This window comes from Triplophysa rosa, linkage group LG24, assembly GCF_024868665.1.
Source record: "Triplophysa rosa linkage group LG24, Trosa_1v2, whole genome shotgun sequence".
Taxonomy (NCBI): domain Eukaryota; kingdom Metazoa; phylum Chordata; class Actinopteri; order Cypriniformes; family Nemacheilidae; genus Triplophysa; species Triplophysa rosa.
The window spans coordinates 10235164-10258902 of NC_079913.1; the positions used below are offsets into that span (position 1 = coordinate 10235164).

Sequence of the window (23739 nt, forward strand, 5' to 3'; positions counted from 1 at the left end):
GCAAATGAACCCAGAGTGTCATTTATTGTAACCTGTTGTTGCATCCAAAACCATGTCATGTTTCTGCCAAAGAAAATAGGGCTTCAGTGTGTTATGATCATTAGATGGACATAAGCTAAAGAAAATCATGTCCTTTACTGCTGGTAACACATGGCACACCAAAACAGCCCAAACTTTGAAAGAACTGTCCAGTGAATTTGTATCAAAGGTAGAGTAACAGCAATGCTGTATAAAATCCACCCTGGTCGATTGAAACTGCTTTTAAACAGGTGGCCACCCATCTGTCCAATGTGCATTTTTACTGCTCTCTAATGAACGCTAGGTCACCTTGGCGCACGGATCGTCCATAAATTAAAAACTTTCTGTCCGACGGAATATGTGGAATATGTGCCTGTCCAGTCTGAGTCTCAGCATTATGGCTATCCTGTGGTTTTCCTGTTTTCAGGGGCCAACATGGGGCTTTCAGCCGATGTAAAATGTCACGATGTTGTCATAAACCTTTAGTTAGTGTAGCTGCCTGCATCATGCTGGATGAGTGCTGAAAGCGTTAGCTTTTGGCCTTTGTCAGGCAAATTTGATGTTGAGTCATGAGAACGGATCATGCAGTGTATCAGCAAGGGGCGGTGAAAATGAAATGTCAAAGGAAGAATGGATTCCAGAAGGTCTTTGACATAGAAAGTGCGGTATTGTCAGAGCTCTCCTTAGCAAATTAGACACCTCATCACGATGAGTTGTTTCTTTCGGTTGGAAATCGTGATTTACACCAAGCGATGCCATTCTTCACAGAGTTAACACCGCTTTGTTATTTCTGTGCCACTGGCGTCATCAAATGGAAATGTGAAGTTGATGTTTCAAACATTTACATTTACATAATCGTGTATGCAAATAAATGTTTAAATAGTTAAAGTTATTCTTACCTTATATCAAGGTATTCCTCTATATATACAGTATATATATATATGTGTGTGTGTGTGTGTGTGTGTGTGTGTGTGTGTGTGTGTGTGTGTGTGTGTATGTATAAAATTATCATAATTCTTAATATATATATATAAATTATTATTAACGTATATAAATAAATTATGAATTATATTAGCTTATATTATTATTATGCATCAGATGTGTCAGATTTACATCTCAGTTTTTCTCCTGGAAGGCCTATTTTTAAAGGAAAGTTGAGTCCGGCTGCTTTTGATTAATTTTAACTGTAGCCTTTTGTTATACATTTAATTACAGTTTTACTGGATTACATTGATTAAAGGTCATTGACAGGTCTTTAAAGATTTGAATCATCCTGTGTCAATGTGGAAAATCACACACAAGCCATTAATATACTATCCAATGTGTATATTTATACTTTTATGTCACACCATCAATCACACAGATGCCTCTTTGCATAAAGAGACGACTAATAAATCACTAATACATTTAATATACAGACATTTTCATGTTTATTCCATCATTCTGTCCTGATTTTGGACTAGAAACATAATTTACAACTGTATGCAAATACATATATAAATACCTATAATTATGGTATAGGAACAAACTAAAAATAAAAAGCTGTCATCATTACCTCAACCTAATTGCAAACCTTTACTTTGTCCCGTCTAGTACAAAGGCAGAAAGTTAGGGACTGACAGCCCTTTACATTACATACTATAATAGTCAACATTTTGCCCTTGTAAGTTTGAAACAAAATAAGGGAGTGAGTTAATTAACCAAAGTTTCATTTTTGAGTATACCTTTAACCTTCAAATGGAGCATACAGCATACCGTCATCCCCATTTTGTTTTAACACACCCTGGGTGTGAAAAACCGAGGTGGAAAATTGTGTCTGATCGAGATGGGCATTGATAGACTTGGCAAGCGTGCAGCTTTATTAATTGAATACTCCAGTAGGTGGTCAGCGGTGTATGATAAATCATATTAAATGGTACTAAATTGTCTAGAATTAGTGTCTAGGCATCTCAAAATGCGTTCTAGAAGTTAAATAATAAAGAGTGGCATCTGCTGCAACTGATGGCAAATCAAATGTATTAGGGCATCTTATTAGGGAAAGAGAGAGTGCAGTAAGAGAGACGCCAAGAATCCTGTGGTTTCTTACCTTGCAAGCTTTGAAATTTCCTAAAACTAATAATAAATATAATCATGAATGATACTAATAATAATATTGATTACATTTAAGTTAAATTGTTGTCTTGTAATAATTCTGTATTCAAAATATGCACATTTATGTACGATTTTGTGAGTCACAAAATATGCTTACTCTCCAGTTTTAGCCCAGATTTAGCCATCTGAAACACATTTTGAGAATCCTAAAAGACTTCGATCTTAAGCAAAGATCCATAGCCTTGACATGTTTGACATGTTCACCAGCAGCCAATGAATGACCACTGCGATCAATATTTCCTCCGATCAAATTCTGCCAGTGTCAAAAGTTTTGAGGAAACGTCCTGCTGTGTGGCTTCTCCAATGATGATCTATAAAGTAAAACTCAGAATGAGTCTTCTGACGTGTGTGTCCATTTTAATGAGCCTTTGCTGTTGTACAATCTGACAAATTATGACAGCTGAGATCCCACAGTGTGACATGGCTAAACTGGGATCATGTGCGTACAGTGTGACAACCGACAATCATAAAGGACTATTAAAAGTTGTAGTGTGTACTTGGCTTTAGTTTACAAATGGCAAGAAGGATAAAAATAATTAAATATTGGAACAGTCTTTGTGGAACAGTGCCCAGAATCCCCCTTTTATCCATCACAGCTTAATAAATATAATAAATATCTGTCCAAGGTTCATTGTAATCGTGTAATGCTTAAAATACGGCATAAGTTGTATTATTATAAATGTCTCTTTAAAGAAGGTGTCTATGTGTTACATGTTGGTTTCGCGAAGGTTTTATACCTTTAAAACAGCACAAGTTCATAATTTCAATTTTGGAACATAGGGCTGTGCAATTTCTAATTAACAGAATATTAAATTGCCATTAAATCTCCAGAGCTCAAACCTAGTTCTTCATATTTAATTTAAGTTGACTTTTTCAGCACAGGTCTTCATGTGGACATTCAAACATTGTAATTCAGTTCTTCAATGAACGGTCTTTTTTATTTAGAGCTGTGCTAATTAATGAACTTAAACTACAGCTGTGCCTTCAGGCTATTGAAGCTGTTATTCAAAACATATTTAATTGAATATCCAGAATATAGAAGTTTATGATCCGCAGTCCTACTGGGAATATTGGTCTGTCTTATGTCAGTGAATATGGATCATCAGATACATTATGCTTATACCGATTCATGTCCTTATTAATTCAAGTTTTTAGAAGCAAATTTGACCATAACACCAACAAGTGGCCCTCCACATATTGGCCGTAGTAGGGTTGTCATGTATGCCACTGAATTTACCTGAATTCACCTCAGTTGTGTTTTTATAAATCTTCTCACACATACCGCAGAATTGTTGAATAGTTCTACCCTGGCCTACTTTGTAACCTGCTGGTTTCATGCTTTTATTATACTTTAAAGTAAATGGCAGCATCCTATGGGTCCCCTGGACACCCTGAAGAGTTTAGTAGGCTGCCCTGAGGCCTAAGCGACAATGTGCGGTGGAGATGGCCATCTCTACAGTCAGCCTGAGCCACTGTTGTGCTAATGTGATCTTTTCTCCTCTCCTTCCAGTGAGCACAAAGGAAAAAACGAGAAGAAAAGGAAGAGACAGCCGCGCTTCTGTAGGTACTGAGCTTTTTGTTCTTGAGAATCTTATCAGCATAGTATATTTTTGTTCGTATTTCGCAGTACAATGAAGATACGCTGTGCAATTGTAGATATTGTAGTGTCATTCAGAAAACACTAAGAGCAGTGGTTCTTCTAGAAATGTAGGATAAAGCTATTGTATACCTTAAAATGGCTTAATAATATAATACGGCGAATAAATCACAAATCACAAGTCGGTTGCAAAAACACACTCATTACTAAACGGTTTTCCTGTATAAAAAGTAAAGTGTTTCCTATTTAAATGATTTATATTTGTAATATTATATTTATAAAATTATATATAATTTAATTATATTTTTAGTTGTTCTGCAATGTTCTATATCAGAACATTACTCAATGTACCTTAAACAAAACAGTTTTTCTCTGCTGTTTTGTGGTTAAATATTGCCATTGACCATGTTTTCAGCTCAGATTTAGCAAAGTTAAGAAGTGTTTTCTAGGTTAATTTATTTTTATTTAGTTGTATTTAATGCAAAATTCATCAAGTAGTTTCAGTCTAATTTAGTCTGTTTGTTTCTTTTGTATACTCATGATTATTTTCATGTATATTTATATATTGTCTCTGTCCTTCCGAAACCTTGTTTGTCCTTGGGTGTTTTTCAGGAAATGGAAAAAAGCACTTTAAATGATTAAATACTGTAGTGTCAAAGTTGACAAGCACTTTTTATTGGCAAAATTTTAAAATCACGAAATATGGAGATACAAGGTTTCAGAAGGACTGCAGTGATATATTTACATGGCCTTGCAAAAAGTTACTTATACAAGAAGGCAAAAAATAATTTCTCTGTATTTTAACCACGTTAAATTATTTTTACATTGTAGTTTGGAGAGACACAGTACAGTTTCAACGCTGGTTGTAGGTTGCTAAAGCAAAATGGACAGATTTATTGCAATATAATGACGCTTTGTGGGACATTATCAAATGATATGAAGTTCCAGTGGACTTTACAGTGAAGTATCTGACTCCAGTTAACCACCAGACATGTCAGGGGATGTCTAGAAACAAGTAATTAATGCTTGCGCTGCTACTTTGTTGAGCTGTGTGTCTGTGTGTGTGTCTCTTGACAAATGGAGCTCCTGGACCCTGTCTCAGCTGTCATTTATGATTGATGCACTCTGCATCGTCTTCGTCCAGGCTTTTTGCCTTCAGTCCCTCCCTTCCCCCTATCCGGTTGTTCAGCCTCATCCTATTAGCCGCTGTATTAATCACCACCAGTGCCGCTAATTGCTTTATAAACCCACCCCTGAGCCATACAGTTTGTTGCGAGAAGTCACCTCCGAATCCCTCCACTTTCCTTGCCGTCTCTCTGCCATGCTTGTTTTTTGATAGCAGTGTTTTACCCACGATTCCCTTCCTGTCCTAATCCGCTCTGGTTTCCTCGAGAGATAATAAGACTAGTTGCTCGGTGTAAAAACTGCAACGCTGCACCCATGCCGATGTAAGATAAGGGCCTGGCCGGATTTGTCAGAGGGCACATGGCGAGCAGAGGTCAAGCTTGAATGTTAAACCCAAGCCCTTTTTTTCATTCAACAGAGCGCAAAGCCAATTGGATTCCGGTAGGCTAATTAGTATAGATGTATAGATACAGATGTTTAGGTGTCTTTTGCTACGTCTGCACCAGTGGTGGGGACCTATGGAACACGAGTCACACGTGGCTCTTGGAAAATCATGTGCCTCACCAGGTGTCCCTTCATTATTATATAATCATTATAAAACATTATTATAATAGTAATATATACAGTATATATAAAATATATATTTTAAGTGGTCCTGGCAAACTCAGTGCTATGCGCAAGTGTCACAACACTTCAACAGCAAACTGTGTTTCTATAGTAACCTCTTGCACTCATGTTTAAGCCAGCCAGATCATTTTGTGAAGATGGCAAAGAGTTTCATCAACTCAAGCATCATCAACTCAAAGTAACTGAACTAACACATATGCTTTTATTAAAAGTCATTAAAATGATACACAACATATTGCCTTGCAAAATAATGAAACGTTAAAGTTTTGAAAACCAACCATGCAGCAAACTGTCCGATGGGCGAAAGCAGATGAAAGGAACACTGTGATCGTCACGTCTCAGTATGGATACTGACGTCACGTCTCGGTATGGATGCGCTATGTTTAGCCCCACATATTCGTGTAAGCAGCCTTTCTTGCATCAAGTTCAAAATAAAAAATGTTGTATTGAAAAGTATTTTTTTTAAAAAAAACATATTTTTTTATTGCGAAATAGTAGTTTTTGCAATGGCTGTTTGAATTGAATTAACCAAAACCACAAAAATGGCTCTTGGGTAAATAAAGGTTCACTTTATTTACTAATCACTAATCTGAGAGTTTTTGTTTAAAAACACTCAAAGCATTTACCAAAAGCTGCTCAGTTTCTGCGAGTAAACATTCTTTGAAGAAATGTAATCCAAGTATGTACAAACGAACATAAATGTTATTAAACTGGAGGGCAGCCAAAACAACTATGTAATTGTTTTCGAAAATATGTCGACGAAAGGCCAAAACGGAAAGAAAACAATGTGTTTTCAAACGAAAATGTTACAGGAATGCATGCAGTCTAAAGCCCTTTGCTATTGACTTTTGTGGGCTTTGACATAAAGGCAGCAGAGAATGAAAATAAAGTTATTTTTTATTATTTATTGCCCTCTAAAAAGAAATCTATGAAGATCTTTGGAACCAAATGATGTAGTTGCGGCATCTACCCGAAAGGGGCTAATGCTAACCAGCACTTTACTAAAATGTTGTTGAGTTGAGGCATGTGTGCCAAAAATCGGAGATATTCAAAACTATGTTTGTGTGAGAAGCCTATAGAAATGAAACTCTGGTCTAGATTTTCGATGCCACTTCACAGAGATGAACGTTGTATTTGTTGTTCACGCCCCCTCCCAGATGTGGCTTTGGGTAATTGTATCATCATGGGAGACAGCATTGCATAGAGCATGAATATTGAGGATTATGGGAAATAAACTTAATCTTGCGCAACTGGATCAGCCAGACGACCCCATTGTTTGATATTTTTATTTATCGCCTCCCTAGCGATAGATGACAGCTCTTCTCTTTCCGAGAGTGAGCAAGCATACATTTTTCCACAGTACGAAGGCGAGCGTTCATTGTCGACGGGCTAGACTGACAAGCCACTCAAGCAGCCCTGGCTAATCAGAACTCCCGTGTGGAGAACAAAGCCCCAGGAAACTCATTTAAAGATGTTGGACATGTTGTTATGCAAAGCACATCAACATTAATAGAGAACAATCAAAAAAAGGTAAGAAAATCAATCCATCTGTGAAAATAATGAACAGGCCCCAAAACTAGCAGCAGTCTAAGCCGTCTTTCATCTCTATACATGCATGGCATGTGATTATGGATCAAAATAATTCGGAGATGTGTGAAATCCGGTAATGGAGGTGAGGACCATTCTGGAGATATTTCGAGCTTTTACAGTGCTGTTAGCAAACGACGGCTTGGCCCTCTGCAATACCGTGGCGAGCATCATCCCTCACTTGAGTGCATTAGGGCCACTTTGTACATCCTTTTAGGACTCCCTTTCCTGTCTTTACTCGCTCGCTCTCTTTTAGCCACACTTTAAACAGCATATTACCATCACTACTCCGTGAGGCTCATTTTCTCGACAGATAAGGCTGTTTTTTAGGCCCGTTCCTAACAGCACAGGCTATGCCCAATGTTCCTCTTTTAGTCCATCACATTATACTATTTCATTTCGTTCTCTAATTCGGTAATCAGCGAAGCGCCCACGCTGCTACGACCACAGTTATACCAGAAGCAATTTCACATCTCCGTTTCGTCCATTCCGATTTCTTGCCGGCGAATTCTCAGATTGTTCTTTTAATAACCTTGTCAAGGATGTATCACAGCTTTTGTCACATGACTCACGTTAATGCGTCAGTCCATTAAGGGGGAAATTAAAAGGCAGAGTTCTGCGTAGGACCGCCTTATTGATAGTTGACAGATGGACGTGTCAGAGAAACATGCCAAGGGGGTATTTAGATACTGCGGTGCATGCTGGGTAGTTAATCCTGATTGTGTGACCTCTAATGAGGAATTACACATGAACTGTTGCCGCTATAGTGCCAATAGGATTATTTCCAGTGAAACCCTTAATTTGCAAATGGCAAATGTCTATACAATGTCTAAACCAGTTGGAAATTGTGTTTATACTATAAATCGAGGTTTACCAAAGGAATTAAAAGGGGGCTTGGGTAGGTCTTTCACAAATGGCAGATCAGACAGTAGTTTAACACACCATCTGGGGTTGCAAGCATGCCACAGTGTACAACGAAAATGACATTATTTACTAAACAAAGGTTCAAATGTGCTCACGCTGTTGATAGACGTGGGAGGAAAGACCTATTTTAGAGAGTCAATTACATATTTCTACATATCACAGTATTGCATGTCACTATCAATGACACTAACAGTTACAGTGGATGCAGTATAAAGGGACAGTTTACCCAAAAAATAGAAAAAAATGTCATCAATTATTCACCCTCATGTTGTTCAAATCCAGTATATGGCTCTTTCTTCTGTGGAACACAAAGTAGGATATTTTAAGAAATGTCTCAGAGGATTTGTGTCCATACAATGGAAGTCAGTTGGGTCTAGTATTGTTTGGTTATCAATGTTCTTTATCTTATTTTGTGTTCTGCAGAAGAGAAAAAGTCATACAGGTTTGGAATGACATGAAGGTGAGTAAATGATGGAAGAATTTTCATTTTGGGGTGAACTATCCCTTTAAATATGTATAGCTATAGTATGTCTACTGTACCTTTACATCAAATACAGTATATATTATAACATTATCAGTTGTTATAAAACCATGTACAATTAAACATTTGCAGATTAATGTTAGTAATGTGAGCGGCTAAATAATATAGAAAAGATACATTTTCTATGCTCTACTGTGTTAAACTCATCTTAAATGTGATGCTGTGAATTATACAGTGAGCTGCACCGCCCATAGAAAAATAGCGAATTAATTCCATCTTTATATCCATTTTGGTTTTTCAATTCACCAAAATATATGTTCATTAAAATAACGCTAAATAGACTTTTATGTCCAGAAGTATTTATGGATATTCCAATTTTTACCCGCCATTAGCCAGTGTGGCACAAAGTTAATTTTGCACCCCGCTTGCACAGAGAGAGAGTCTACTTCATATTTTAATTATGTTCATCACACTCTCTTTTTATGCCTGATCTTGTGTTATCATACAATAGAGCCGTGATGATGTTCGTGTCATGGACAAATTTTACATCCCTTTATAATTAGAACAGAAACCTAACATGGCTGTTCAGACAGATGCTAACAGTATCACTTTCCATGCCAATTTCTCCATGGTAACAGAGCCATGTGATGATTATTCCTCTGCCTGTCAGTGAAGCGGAGCTAGCGAGGGGCTTAGAGAGTGGTCCAAAGGTCTCACGTTCATGCCACTGACTTCAGGTCAGGTGATCTACCTTTACATGCTCTCTCCGCTGTCCTTCTGCTGGGTTAAGGGGAAAGGTCAGGGAGAGAGCGGACATTCTAAAATCTTGCATATAAAACATTTTCAGGGGTTTTAAACTGGTGTTTTTTGTACCGAAAGGGGGCACAAAGAGGGATAGTGGATAGAGAATATTGAATTTTACCAGTAAAAAAGAAATATAGTTTACGGTATTTATAGTTTGTTCACTAATTGAATAGTACTTATTTTTTATGAAGCTGCTTTGTAACATTGTGAAAATGACTATACAAATACATTTTTAATTCAGTTGATAGTGTTTTTCTAATGAACAACTAATGGATTTAACGAAAACACTGTTAAATTAATACTAATTAAATATTTTCCAACAATGGCAGAAAAAGCCAATTTATTCATTTCAGTGAAAAATGAATACAATGTTTAGCTTTTTTTGCAGAAGAAATTATGTAGATGTATTCATATTTAAAAAGTGTTCCTTTACAAGTGAATTTATATATGGGTTCTTGGCAGATAACACCCTCCCACTCGCATCACCGTCAGCCATTACCCGAATCAGACGCTGGGTTTTCCCATGACGCTCTGTCCGTGCCGTTTAAGAGAAGCAGGGGAAAGCAGCGGTCACACTTTTCAGCCAGGCCTCTGCAAAGAGAAAAACAAACACCGCAAATTACCCGTGGGAAGGCAGGAGTCCACCACAATCTGCCTAGACATCGAGACAATGTACTCCACCGCATGGCCACAAATAAGAATTCTCAGGCCAAATAAAGGTGAGTGGCACCTTGACTATCAGCATATGAAAGCTCCAAACAAGCCTCCCGAGTCACACACGCAATGGCACTTTGCCACTTAAGCAAAATGAAGACTAATAGAGCGCCCTGTTTCCATCCCCTCAGCAATTACGCAATGCCCAGAGTTGCTGATTATTTAGACAGGGTGTATAAATCAAAAAAGCACATACTTTGATTCCCATTAGATGCGGTGAGCTTGAGTTTTTAGGATTGGTTATTTTAAGAGCTTAGGCCTTGTGTTCAGTTAAGATTGATTGTTTTTACGTTTTATACGGTGTCGTCCAAAAACTATGAAGTAACATGTTTAAGCTATTATAATGGTCTAGGTCCAGACAGAGCATCCGAATCTGCTCCTAAGCGGCATGGATGCCCTTCAGTGCGCCACGGCTGCTTTGCTCGGAGTCGGTCACGATGAATGCCAACCAGCCTCTCGAGGCTTAGAATTCAGATGCTTGCATTGATCTTCAGAGCTGCCCATCATCCCAGCTCCGCTGTAGACTGCTGTCTGTCACACCTGAATCTAATCAATCAAATTGCAAATGCAAATGAAGTATGGAAGACAGTACATTGCACACTAGATTTGTTTGGTTTTATGAACATTTATATATCTGACAAAATGTTAGGACTTCAATGAAACAAGAGCGAATAAAATTGTTGGCCATCCGTTTAACCTAGCCCGTATGTCTATGCATTACTCCTCTCTCTTATGTAACACTCACCTTTTCAGCTTCAAAGAGGCTTACCACTATTCTTTACCCCATCACACCTGCAGAACTGTAGCTCTCTTCTGCTCCAAGGCAGGTGCAGAAAGCATTCAATATCCATCAGGGAGGGGAAAATAAGAGAGCCAACCCATACAGCAAGCTGACCTATGCCCATTGCAACCTAATCGTTTTAGATACGGTGGCACAGCTCAAATACTTCTAGTTGCATTAGGGGATCCAAGCTAGCGCATCTTAATCTGTTGTTGAACTGCGTGAAATATCTAGGGCAGGATTTTTCTCAAATTGAGCTGAGATCACCGGTGAGTCATACACAGACTTGCGGGTTCGGTGGGTTTACAGAATAGCGCAGCGCTAATGCAAAATAACATTTGGGTAGTGTAAAATGTGCGAAATCACATAAGAGACGCAAAAATAACTCGATTCATGCAGACAGAAGGGTTGCAGTGTTTATGCGTGAAGGAACAGCATGTCAAAATTTTAGGTAGGCTTTCTGTCATCTGAATCCTTTTTTCCCATCATTTAACATGCAGTGTAGGTGGTGTGTTCAGGGATTAGGTCTACGCTTTAAGATTTATTCGTCGACTTCCTCCTCTTACTATATGAAGATCAAGCCAATTATACCAGGACATCTATGGAGACCTTAAAAAAGAATCAAGTTTACCCTACTATAAATGAAATGTATTTTCTTATTTTTGTTTTTTAGCTGAATGGGTTTCACAGGTGTCACAGAGAAATGAGCAGTTCGTTAGAAATGTGATAGCAACACAAGCAAACGCAACAAAGCCATACTGTCAAAACAAGCAATTCACCGTAAATGTCACCATATGGAGGAAAATATATTTTTTAAACAAATTCACCGGTTTTACTCCTGAAATACAGCACTGAAATTGAAATGACTTCGTCGTGAACTGTCTCGTGAACAAACAATTTCAAACATCACTGCTTTTAAATCGTTTAGCATTGAAAATTGGGTCTTTGGTTAGTGGTCACTTTGGTCAGTCATGTGTATGTAACTTGTAATTTCCATATTTCCTACTCGCGTGAAGGAATTTGGTGGTCCATCTTTGTTTAGAATGACATTTGAAGATGAGTATTGCAAACATAACGCTTGGAATTCACCCAACATTTACTCAGAATGGCTCTTGATATTGCATAAAATTGGAGCAGCACAGGTTTTGATATTTTTTAGCATTTGTATGAAGGCGACCTGTCAGATTTGAGTTACTCTGCACTCACGGGTTCGCTAATTGTGTGTTGAGCAAACTTAATCGGGCACAGAAATGTTTAAATAGTGCATGGGGTGAACTCAATGACACACTTATGCCTCTTAAACCAACTTTTTGCAATCAGAGCTGGCCAATTCTGCGAAAATATTCATAGACTCGCCATTGGTGTTGGGGGAATGCTGCTCTTAACTCATGGCAGCTCTTGAGCATGATCCTTTACATGTTACACAATAAAGGAATAAACTTTTTATAGAAAAGACTTTGGGGCGGTTTCCCGGACAGGGCTTAAACCTAGTCCCAGACTAACTTAAATGTTGGAGGTGTCTTAATCGAAAACAACTTGCACTGACATATCTTAAAATATATCACTGTGATTGTTTTGTCTCAAGATGCCCACCAGTAACGTTTTTTGTAAAGTATGTTTTTAAAAACTACTTAAATATCCTAATTTAACCAAGGCCTAGTACTGTTTTAAACTAATCCCTGTCCGGGAAACCACCCCTTTATGTAGTAACTTATTAAATGGCAACAATTGATTAAGCTGCTTTGAAGCTGTTTATATTTTATAAAGCACGATATAAAAAAGACGACATGACTTTAATGTATAATATCTATAGTGACTGTTTAAATTTAATTCCAAGTCAACAAGAAAACAAAAATAATCATTTTTTTCAGTAGATGACCCAGTTCATGTTTTCTTTATGGTTGATATCACCTATTCCAAGTAGGTTATTTGGGTATTACCAGATATAGCCCCAGAAAAAAATTATAGAACATTATTAAAATCATTTTATCTGTTTTTAAAATTGACTATTTATAGGTACATGTGTTTAGGTTTAGGTAAAGTAATATTTTTTGTTTCATTCTGTGAACTACTAACAATATTTCTACCAAATTTCAAATAGAAAAAATATTGTTTATATTTGCATTTATTTGCAGAAAATGAAAACTGTTGTTTTTTCAGACCTCAAATACTGCAAAGAAAACAAGTTCATATTTACTTGTAAGCAATACAACAGCAATATATGTACATGTATTTACAAAAAGTTTAAAATGTTTTTTTATGTGATAATCTCGTTGGCCGGTCTCTGTCAGTCTTTCACATTGCTGTTGGATGACTTTGTCACTCCTCAGGTTTGATTGTGCTGAAAGTTAACAGACACTAGACTGGAATGGTCTCTTAACTTTTTCTGCTGTTGTATATTCATGGTGTTGGGCTACTTTTGTAAGTCTGATAATGTTGTGCCAGTTAAAATGAATATTATACATTTTACAGAAGGGGAATGGGAAATAATAAATAATAATTGTATAGATATTTACAATATATCACGTTTAGGACATCGATTTGCAAAACTGATCTCTGCTATGTGGTACAATAACCGCATGATTTCTATTTAATGGGATGATAGATTCTTCTCAGGTTGGCCAACAGCCACCTGAGCCAAAAAGCCCAGATGCTTATTAAATGCTGCTTTGGTTCATGGTCAGTACTAAATTGAACATGTGAGCGTAATTCTGGAAGTCTGTTTGTTGTTTTCAAACACAGACAGTCCGTCTGCTATCCTTCCTTATCAGTACACATTTATGAGATCAAGCCTTCAGAGCTGGCCACCCACCTTGATGATGTTTGGCTATTTATCCCCAAAAATATGTTGTACTGAATATTAGCCTACAGTCCAATTACAGCCAAGGTGTGTAAAACAGCAGTCTTACTTGTGATATTGCCTAATCATAGATAAGACACAGAACACCAGCAGTTTGGTCATGTTTACCAGAATGTTACTGTGTTGGATGCTTTCTCAGTTGATTTCTTGTTTTAAGGTTATCAGAATTGGCAAGGCCCCTTATGTTGTTTCTTCTATTTGTTCTTTGTGTGTCTGTAACCTGTGCTCGATATGTACCCTCTTTCCAAAATGACCTCAAAATACCCTATCCATGTATCATGGGATCCTACGGCTTAAGAGCTAGGCTCCCTTAATAAAGCCAGTTTGGGACTAGATGCCAGTGAAGCTATGCGGAATATATGTTTTTTTCTTTAGTGATTTCGTGGCACACTGCAACATTTTGTTTGTTTTATTTTTTGTTTTGTTTTGTTTTGGTTTTGTTTTGTTTCACAAAATTTATGTTGAATATCATGTCAGGTTAGATTGTTAATTTCATTGTGACCTTACAAACAATATTACACCGTGTCTACACCGGACGCGACTGACGCGACGTGAAAAAAGACATTAGAAACGCATTAGAACCCATTATAATTAAAACATTTCTTCACACTGGATTGGGCATCGCGCCTGTCGCGTCCGGTGTAGACACGGTGTCAGAGATATTTGAGATGTCGATTCGAATAGATAGGTTTTTTGTCTCATATGACTGAAATATACCTGCCGGCAGGCATTGTAAATATGGCCGCCGTGTGAAGTGACTTGAAAGGGACTTGGACAACCCTTGAGACTGGTAGAAAGAACTGTTGAAAAAGTTTGTCCAGGAGTCACAGACAGTTATGAAAGTACTCATTGCACAAGCCTGTCAAGGCTTTTGTAAAAATCCCTCAGGAAAATCTGACGTCAAACATTTTACAAGAGCTTCAGTACCTCATTGCAAAGACCTAGACTGCTAGTAAGGAAACAACAGACATTATCAAAGCTATGCAATCCAGCAATATTGCATTCAACACAAGTGTACCAAAAACCTTAAAGATGCACTTGATAGGATAGCTTGTTTTATCTAATGGTTTCAAAAACTTGTAAGAGACCTTCATACATTGATTTTCCAATTTTCCATAGCTATGGGTAATAGCCATACTCCACGCCCCCTTCATATTTAGCGCTAAACGTCATTATTAGCACTGAGTTATGAGAGGTTGCTAAGTAACAAAAAAGCTACTTCAGAACGTGTAGTTATTTCTGATTTTCACGTCACAGCTTTTCACACCTCCAAAAACAAAGAAGGGACAACAAGGCGATATTGCGAGACGTTGCCATGGAGTCTTTAATGGAATTAGTGTATTAACATCACCAATTTGAGATGAAAGCCACATAAACAGTCACTCAATATTATGGCTTTGAAAATAATGCTTTAAGAAGTGTCCTATCTTCATTGCCTTCAGCGTTTCCGAGGTCTTATCTCCCCTTCCTCTCTCAAAGGGAGTAGCATATTGGAAATGTCAACCCCTTTCTGCATTGGCCCTTTGCCTTGGGGCACATTACAATGTCCAGGTCACACCATCACTCCAGAGATGCTGAAAAAACATTCTAGCATCGTGCAGTTTTTAATGTGAGCCAGCTGGAACAGATCGTGGAGGATGGAGAGAGAGAATGTCCCAGTGATTGGCATTCAATCGGAAAATGCAGAATTACAGCTGGAGTGGATTGGCTAGCTTCATGTCTCCCATATCACTCCAGTCTCTTTCTATTAACAGAAAACCATGATTACTTTAATAATTTTATACAAAAAGCTTACTTGCACACATCTACAGTTTGTAGTTGTGTATTTAACAAAAAACGAGAAAGGCCGCAACCCTCTCACATCGTACTGTAGGAGGTTGTTTTAGTCTACGTGATGTGTGGTAAGAACTGCTGAGCCAAATACTCCTCGCCAAAGGACAGGGTATCAGCGGGAAGTAAACAAGCCAGGGTAAATCTTTTCACAAGCACACTGAAGCACTCTCTCTGGATGTATGGTTGAATCTTTCACAGGGGGACAAGCGACTTGACCGCTTCCCCTTGTAGCTAGGTGTTACTCTGCCGTGCCCTGTGCACACTGTTTTATGTTCACCTCAGATACCTCGCAGTGTGTCGCAAGCCCCCGCATCTTTTTACTCAAAGCTCACAGCGCAATCAACACAAACTGCCTCTCTCCAGGCACCAATTGGTAAGGCAGCGTGCAGGCACACCTGTTTTAGAAATGAAAAGGAGACAGGTATCTGCAGGGCATCCACTCTCTATAATGACCGCCAGCATAAGGGTGCACATGAAAGTCTCTGTAGCTCATCTTTAGGACCCTGAGTGATGCTTTTAGTGGGCCTAGGTTTGCTTTCATCCTGCTTTTGGAAAGAGCATGGGAAAAATGACATGAACAGAATGAGCATATAAATCTAGAATGTTGAGTCTCTGTTTGTATTTATGGCATTGTGTAAGTTTAGCACTGCCTGAAATGAGTACAAGAAAACAATGCATATACTGTAATGAAACGCATTACGTTCAGTAAGAGTTCACTTGAAGTGGATGCCACTGTATTTAAATTTATTAGACTACCAACAACAAACAATCCACCTGAAGAGTTTTTTCTCTTTCAAAACACATAACACACTTCTTTTTTTCTTTTATCAAAATACTTACACATAATACATTACATACAAAAATACAAACCCAATAATAGTAACAATAAAACCTCAAAATGTTGTCAAAATATTATTAATCAATATTTTTTTGACAAAAGTTATTTCAAGTTATTATATTTTTAGGTCAATCTTTTATTATTGGGGGTTTTGTTGAGATCTCTTGAAAGTGTAGAGGAATCATTGAAAATAATACATTTTGATACTGATAAAGTCACGATATTATTATTTGGTGGTAATTGTTTGGTTTTAACCATATCACTAAGATATTTGCAAGTATAGTCACATGTACTGTTCTGATCTTGGGCACATCAAGGACATGAATGAACAGGTGATGCAGATCAAAGTGGTTTGCTCAGATCTTTTTTCTACTAGATTTTGATAAACAGTCACTTTCGTTATATGTACTTCATCACACGGTTACAATTGGAGGAACAGATTCCGGTGTAGATAAGACATGAAATCAGTGTATTTATTTCCTTTCTCCTCTGGGCCATTCACATCTCCCTCCTCATCTGTGGTCTCATCCAATCAGGCACCGATGTACAAAATGCAACTGCTAGCTTCCAGCTTAGCAATGCCACTCATGCTATGCATGTGCAGTATGGGTCCATCCCTGCCGTCGTCATGGAGACCTCCTTACTGGCCTAATTGGAAAGGCTTGCCCACACACATACACAAATGCTTTAGTGGACTATTTTTGCGCACACGTTTGCACACAGAGCCATTATGCTCTCTCACGCACATGTAGGCATGTACGTCATGCACAGGTACATGTCATTATCTGCAAACTGAAAAACTCTTCAGAAACTACCAGTGTATCTTCTGATGTAGCCTGTTAACTGAACCTTATCTGAGTGACCTTATCGCACAAACTCTGATCAATCTGTGAAGTTTGCTGTATTATCTGTTGGTGTTTGATTTGATGGCACATTTATCTCAGTCAGCTATTTATGCACTGAGAGTCAGTGATGCCATCGAATTTCATAAAGCATTAATATGATGTACGGCTCCTCATTTGTGTAAACGAGAAGAGCTTTTGAATTGGCTGTGAAATTGGCCGTGCAGCTGAGCCCTTTTCTCCCCAAACCCACGGATAATGATCGCTTAAGATGAAACGAGTGAGCAAAACATTGTCGAAAGCGGCCGCCTCCTGCTGCACTGCATTTACATATATTTTATAAAAGGACACAACTATAAAAGAGCTGGTAATCTTAAACTTAAAAACCCGCCTGTTCTGAAGTTGCAATTTTACTGCAAGTTTGCAATGGTCTTTCAGAAAATATAAGTTTTCAATGGTCTTTCAGGCTGTTTTTCATTTCGTACTTTCTCTTTGCTTATAGTTTTTTTCCCTGGAAATGAAATTCAGTTCTGGCCACTATGCCATCATACTTGATCAGCTTTCAAGCTCCATTTACAACACTATATATATATATATATTATATTATATGTTGGTAAGCTAAGAAGCATCAGCGTCGACAGGGAAAGGAGGTTGTATGAGAATATGCCATCCTTGGACGTTACATTGCCCACTGTCAGACCAGTGAAGCGCAAAAGCTTGTCTTCCCAAATAACAGCACCCCTCCTGGTCCTCACAGAGTCTGTTGACACCCTTTGGCAGCCGACCAATCCACTGGAGAATATTTGACACCATCCTGCCTAATCTTCATTGTGCTGCCTGAAAAGTATTAAGAAAATTCAGATGCAATGTTGCAATGGCAATATGGTGACCCAGAAGGGACCTGTTGGGCGTGGGAGGTGGGTGTGGTGGGTCAAAGCATTTAGAAGGAATGTAGCCGCCAAACTTGACTCAATTGAAGTAATTTGTTCCTGCTGAGCTTTGGTTGCTTGGGCAGTTACAATAGGCAGGAGGGTTGGAGCAATCGCCTCCCTGGTGAACCTTCTGCCAGGTGGTTTAGAACTGGTCGTAGTTACACTGTCCTGTTCCAGCACCCCCTCCCTTCTGACCAGTTTAGTCTCTCCACAAAGAGACACTCTCTATAGTTTAGCTTGCATATGTTATCCAGATGTTTAAATATTTAAGTCTACATATGAATTTATTATAGTTGTTTGTGCAGATTTAGCTAAGATATGAGAAAGCTCTTCAAAATCAATAACTGCCAAAAGCTAAGAACTGAGATTGTAACCGAACAGTGATAGGTGCAAGGTATGGCTCATTTATATGCTCTGCCAGTCTTATCATTGATTGTGAGAGTTTTCTAAACACCAATCGTTCAATCGAATGCAGTCCATTTGTAAGCCTCCACCGCTTCTCTCTTGCAGGAAAGCATTAATTTGTCCTTAATGGATGCGGCTGAGTACTAAATCAGCGACACCTTTCATTGGATCATGTAACCCATAGAGACATGTACCTCACTCCATTTTCCTTGGGGTTTTGTTTCTCCTCCCACGCATATTTGGAGCTTTCTCACAACCCCACTAGTCTTGTGTGTGAGTGCTGTTTACTATGGAGTAATCTCCATGATCACACTGATGAATGAATTGGTGTTGATACCTGCTGTATATCGTGATCGGCTGTCTCTAAAGTTTTTAGCCCTCCACTGGGTTGAGAATGACTCATCACTAAGTACCTTAACGCTCGTCTTTATAAGGGTAAAAGCCTTGGTGATACTGCAATGCCAATCGTTCTGTGTTCACAAAAAGGAAGTTGTATGGATGGCCTTAAGTCCACCAAGTATATGAAGCACAGTCCACAACACCTGAAAAGACACAGTTTGATCATAGAAATGTGAATCACAGCAGCATTTAATTGCGGCTTCTGGGAAAGGTTGTGGTGCACAAGGACAAAGCTATTGAAAGGTCTTGTTGGATGGGAATAATAACTTAAAGGTGAATTACCTGTTTTTACATCCAAGGTTTTTATGATGTTGATGGCTAACTTTTTTCAGTACTGGTTACAGTACTGGCATTCACTGTTTGAGTTTTTATTAATTGTTACCCCTAACAGCTTAAATCAAAAGGCTTTCTATCCAGCAAGAACAAAAAGACCCGGGTCCTAAAAGTATTGTGAATGCATTATATCATCGCTATCGGGCGGAATCCTCGTATCTCCAAAACCATTATTTTTCAGGAAGTTAAAAAAACTGCATATTTTTTGAGTTATTAAACATTGTATCGTTAAAGTTGGCATTATACCTTATATTGCTATCATATACTGTTGTGTAGCAACATTAACACAACATTTCCCCAAAACCATGTTTAATCGGAGATACAAGGTTTATAACTTGGGAGCAGGGAGATACGAGATTATGCTGTCATTGATAAGAATGGTACGGACACAGACGTCGCTGCTGCCAGCAGTGTTCATCAAAGTCTGCGGTCGCGTTGAGCCTTTTGACAAAAGACGAGGCTTTAAGAGCTAATGAAAGCTAATGATTGTGGTTACATACATCTTCCTAAACTCTATTTTAAACGTTAGAGCTGTGAGTGATGCAATACCAAAATAAAATGTTAAACAGGCTGTCTAATATAGGCGGAAATTAATCTGCACGCAAATAAAGTTGGCGGTCGCGTTGAGCCTCTTGAAAAGAGAAAAGGCTTCAATTGTTAACCAAAGCTAACGACTGTGGTTACATACATCTTCCTAAACTCTATTTTAAAGGTTTAAGAACTAAGTGATGTAATACAAAAAACGATGAGCTGACTAGGCTGTCTAATAGGCGGAAATTAGCCGAATCTGCTCGCAAACTTACCTTTGTGGCTCACGGACTTCTGCACCGAAGCATTACAGCTATCGATTTTTAACAAAACAGACCTATTCAAATGTATCTAACCTAACTATTTTCACTCGTTATTGTCTAAAAAACTTTCAATCAGGAGACGTAATGCCGAGAGGCTCCCGCGGAGTGAAGAAGAGGTGGAGTTACGAGACTTCTCAGACAGTTGAAGTGTCCAATGGAGTTAAGAGATTTGCTCTCAAGCTATTTTCAACACTTTAGATTGGTTAATAATTTGTAAAAATAACAGACCCACATGGGGACTGACCAATAGCATCGATTTGTGAAAAAATATGAAGTTCACAAAATTTGGACATAGGAAGTTTCCTCTGACAGCGACGATATGTAGGATGTGTTCTAAAATTTTGCTAGTTTAAATCAATGCATTCTGTGTTTGGTATGTTGTTTATAGAGGGAATGCCTTGACGTCACTTTCCCACGTGAAAACATGCCAGGACACGTTCCCTTGAGTGGTAAAACACGCAGCAAAGTGTCTGCTTTCAATAGGAGAAACAAAGAAACCAGGACTAAAACACGCAATTATTTGCTGAAATTAAAAGCAGTTGGACTCTATGGGGATCCTTACGAGTTACAAAGGAACCATGTGACTTACAAAGGACACTGATATGTTGCGCGGAATTGCATTTACTGCTATTGTAAGCAGCCATTTTGCTTAGAGTTTTGCTACTCAAGTGAGCGTGTTTTGGCATGTTCACATGGGAAAGAACGTCACGTGCATACCCTCTATTAATTCTTTATAGATGCACACACAATGAGATGCCTGCTTCCTACTGCCTAACCAGCATTGATAGCATCCTAACTGTAATAGGACCTCATAAGTTACTCATTCAGAACATATAACTTAGGCAGCAACTCCGCGTACAACACAAAAAGTTGACTTGTTGAATTGAAGGTTGAATGGACTTCAGTTGTTTGACAGAATGTTGTTAACACTACATCATAGTAAGCTTTTTAAACAGTAGTGATTGTATTTCCATTTTATTATGGGCTCTTATTGATTACTTTATCTTCATAATTTGGTTTCATATTTTAAAAAATAGACAGTATATATATACTTTTTAAAATAAAATTTTAGTTTTCTAATGAAATGTTGGCAAAATTATTGTTTAGTCCACAAAGGTAATTAAAAAATGCAAACAAAACTTTTAAAAAGATTTTTAAGATCATGAGAAATGCGATTCAAGTGTTTTAAAACTTTTTTTAATAGACTCGTTTTAATGTAAAGTTTATTTAAATGGGTCATATGGCACAAACACATGTTTTTCTGTGACTTTGGTGTGGTGTAAGTTGCCCATGCATGTATTAGACATGTAAAATAGCAAAAATTAAAGTGTAGGAACAAAAGATGCATTCTATCTAAAAGCGAATGCTCACCCAGACCTGTCTGAACAGCCTCGTGTAACCACACCCCCACAAATCTACGTCAGTTCGTGGTATGATTTGTCTAAGACCACCCAAATGTATACGCAAGTAAGATGGGCGTAACTGTCAGTACAATTGCTTTGGAACCTGATGTTCCAAATATGGTAAGAGGCATTACATTTCCGTCACACGCTTGCAGTGTTCGACCAATCACTACGCACTGGTTAACTGGCCAATCATAGCACACCTCGCTTTTCAGAGCGATGAGCTTTGTAAAAAATCAGCGCATTATAGAGAGGCAGGGCAAAGAGGAGATACAAACATGTGTGGTATGTGAAAAATACAGCGGTTTTTAACCTTAAATCGTGTAGACTCATTGCATTACATCTAAAACAGTCGATAATAATTGTTTTAGCCGTGTCATATGACTCCTTTAAGGTCGGCTTCTTTCTGCTCATTCCAAATGTCTTTGTCTGTATTTGTTGTGTTAAAAGTTAGGCATTGTCCTCTCTATGAAATATGTACGCAATGCAATGACATAATTAAATTCTCTAACATTTCTAGAAACCTTTGCATTGGGAGCATGTCTATAAGGCTCTCAATGTGAAGTCTGCCAATGCAGGCAGCTTACTTTGAACAGAGCATGTGTGTACCAGAAAATTTATGCTTAACAGCGAGTGAGAGAGAGAATATGTGTCACCTTCCAAGGCCGAGTGTTTATCAGCTGATTACCAGAGACAAACCTGTGTTATTAATCGTAAACATGGAACAGCATCTTCCGTAGCTTTGCCACGAGGTCGCAATTTAACACAAACGTTTGGGTTTATAATTACTCACTCCAGGAGCCACCATTACAGCAGAGAGCCAGAGGATGGCAAATGTGTCACGACGGGATAAGTAATCCAGGCACGCCATGGCCGCCACAGAAATCACTTCTTAACCGGGTGTGGCGTGTCTCTTCTCCAGACTTATGATTCTAGCACAGCGGCACATCAAAGGAGAAAGGGGGGGAGGGCAGCCTTGAGGAAAAAACAGATTTAAAAAGTCATAGAAGAAGAGAGAAATAGAGAGACTCGTCACACGACAATAAACGGCACCTCACTGTTCTTTTTTGCCATCCGTTCCTCCATCAAACCACTCACTCGGCTCCCTTCTGTGGATTTATGTTTCACCCTGTCCACTTCCCCCCTTACAACACATACACACTGTGTTTAAAATGAAAAACAGCATATGGAGACTTGGGAATGGCAGAGAAACCTTGTCACACGAGAGTGGCATTCGGAAAAGATGGGAAGGGTTGTTATTGGTTGACAGTCAGCACCTGAAGAGTAACTCAAGTCAGAGAATAAGAAAGTCTCAATGGAAACCAGCAGGAGTGACACTTTAAATGAACCGCCTTTGTGTTCCAATATCAGATTGTCAAATAGCTGGAGATGAATGCCGGGGACAATGCAAGAAAGAAAAAGATAAGTCCTCCGAATCTGCTCACCGTGAGTATTCCTGCAAGCCACAGATTCTTTTATTACTTTCTGGCACATCAAACTCCTGCTGAAGAAGCGCATCCCTTACAGTGTGTTGTTTACATTGCAACGTCACCACGGAGGTCACCTCGGCATAATGAGTCGTCCGCAGAAGAGGCAGATGGCCCGCTCTGGTCTCCCTCCAGCTGTGAAGGTCTCATGCTTCGGACACAGGATTTAGAGGTCTGGAAGGGAGGGATGGTTCGTAATAATTTCCAAAGCCGTTAGCCAGCTATTCTGCCGTGATTGCAGCATGATGTGTCAAGGCTAGTGCACACCGCTCATCCGACAATCACACCCTCGTCATTGCACTGACAACCTGCTCTGCTTCACTCCAGGGGGAACGCTGCCCAAGCTATTTCCAAACATAATGATCTGTTTCTTTTAGCTGATATCTTCGGCTGTATTTCGCATTTTGTTACGAGATTTTTCCTAATGAGTGCAGACACTGAGGCATGTCATACTCATAAGTTTTGAATTTACTGGCAATAATATCATTATAAAAATATTACAAACGCATCAACAGTGAAAGAACGTGCATTTTCTACTGTGGAATTGTCAATGTAACATTATAAAACTAAACTAGTAACTCAAATTCCAAGGCTTGCTTTGTTGTTGACAGTCTACTTATTTGTAAGAGACTTATTTTTGACACACTACATAGGATACTTATGCATACTACTCATGTCAAATCTGCTAATGTCAAGAATGAGGAAAATCACTTTACAGTTGATTCCGTAAATAAACATTGCACATTC

The 23739-nt window shown here is 38.5% G+C and overlaps 1 protein-coding gene across 4 annotated transcripts in view; it reads left to right on the forward strand.

Moving 5' to 3' along the window:
- Positions 1 to 23739, forward strand: part of syt1a (synaptotagmin Ia) — a 166238-nt gene that overhangs the window by 48679 nt on the left and 93820 nt on the right. For 2 of the 4 annotated variants that reach the window (XM_057323824.1, XM_057323828.1), the window contains exon 2: positions 3680 to 3733. The exons of 1 other annotated variant lie outside the window; for it this stretch is intronic. The gene's annotated coding sequence lies outside the window, so the exon portion shown is untranslated. The remainder of the gene's footprint in view (positions 1 to 3679; positions 3734 to 23739) is intronic. One more of the 4 variants, XM_057323826.1, reaches the window with a different exon arrangement.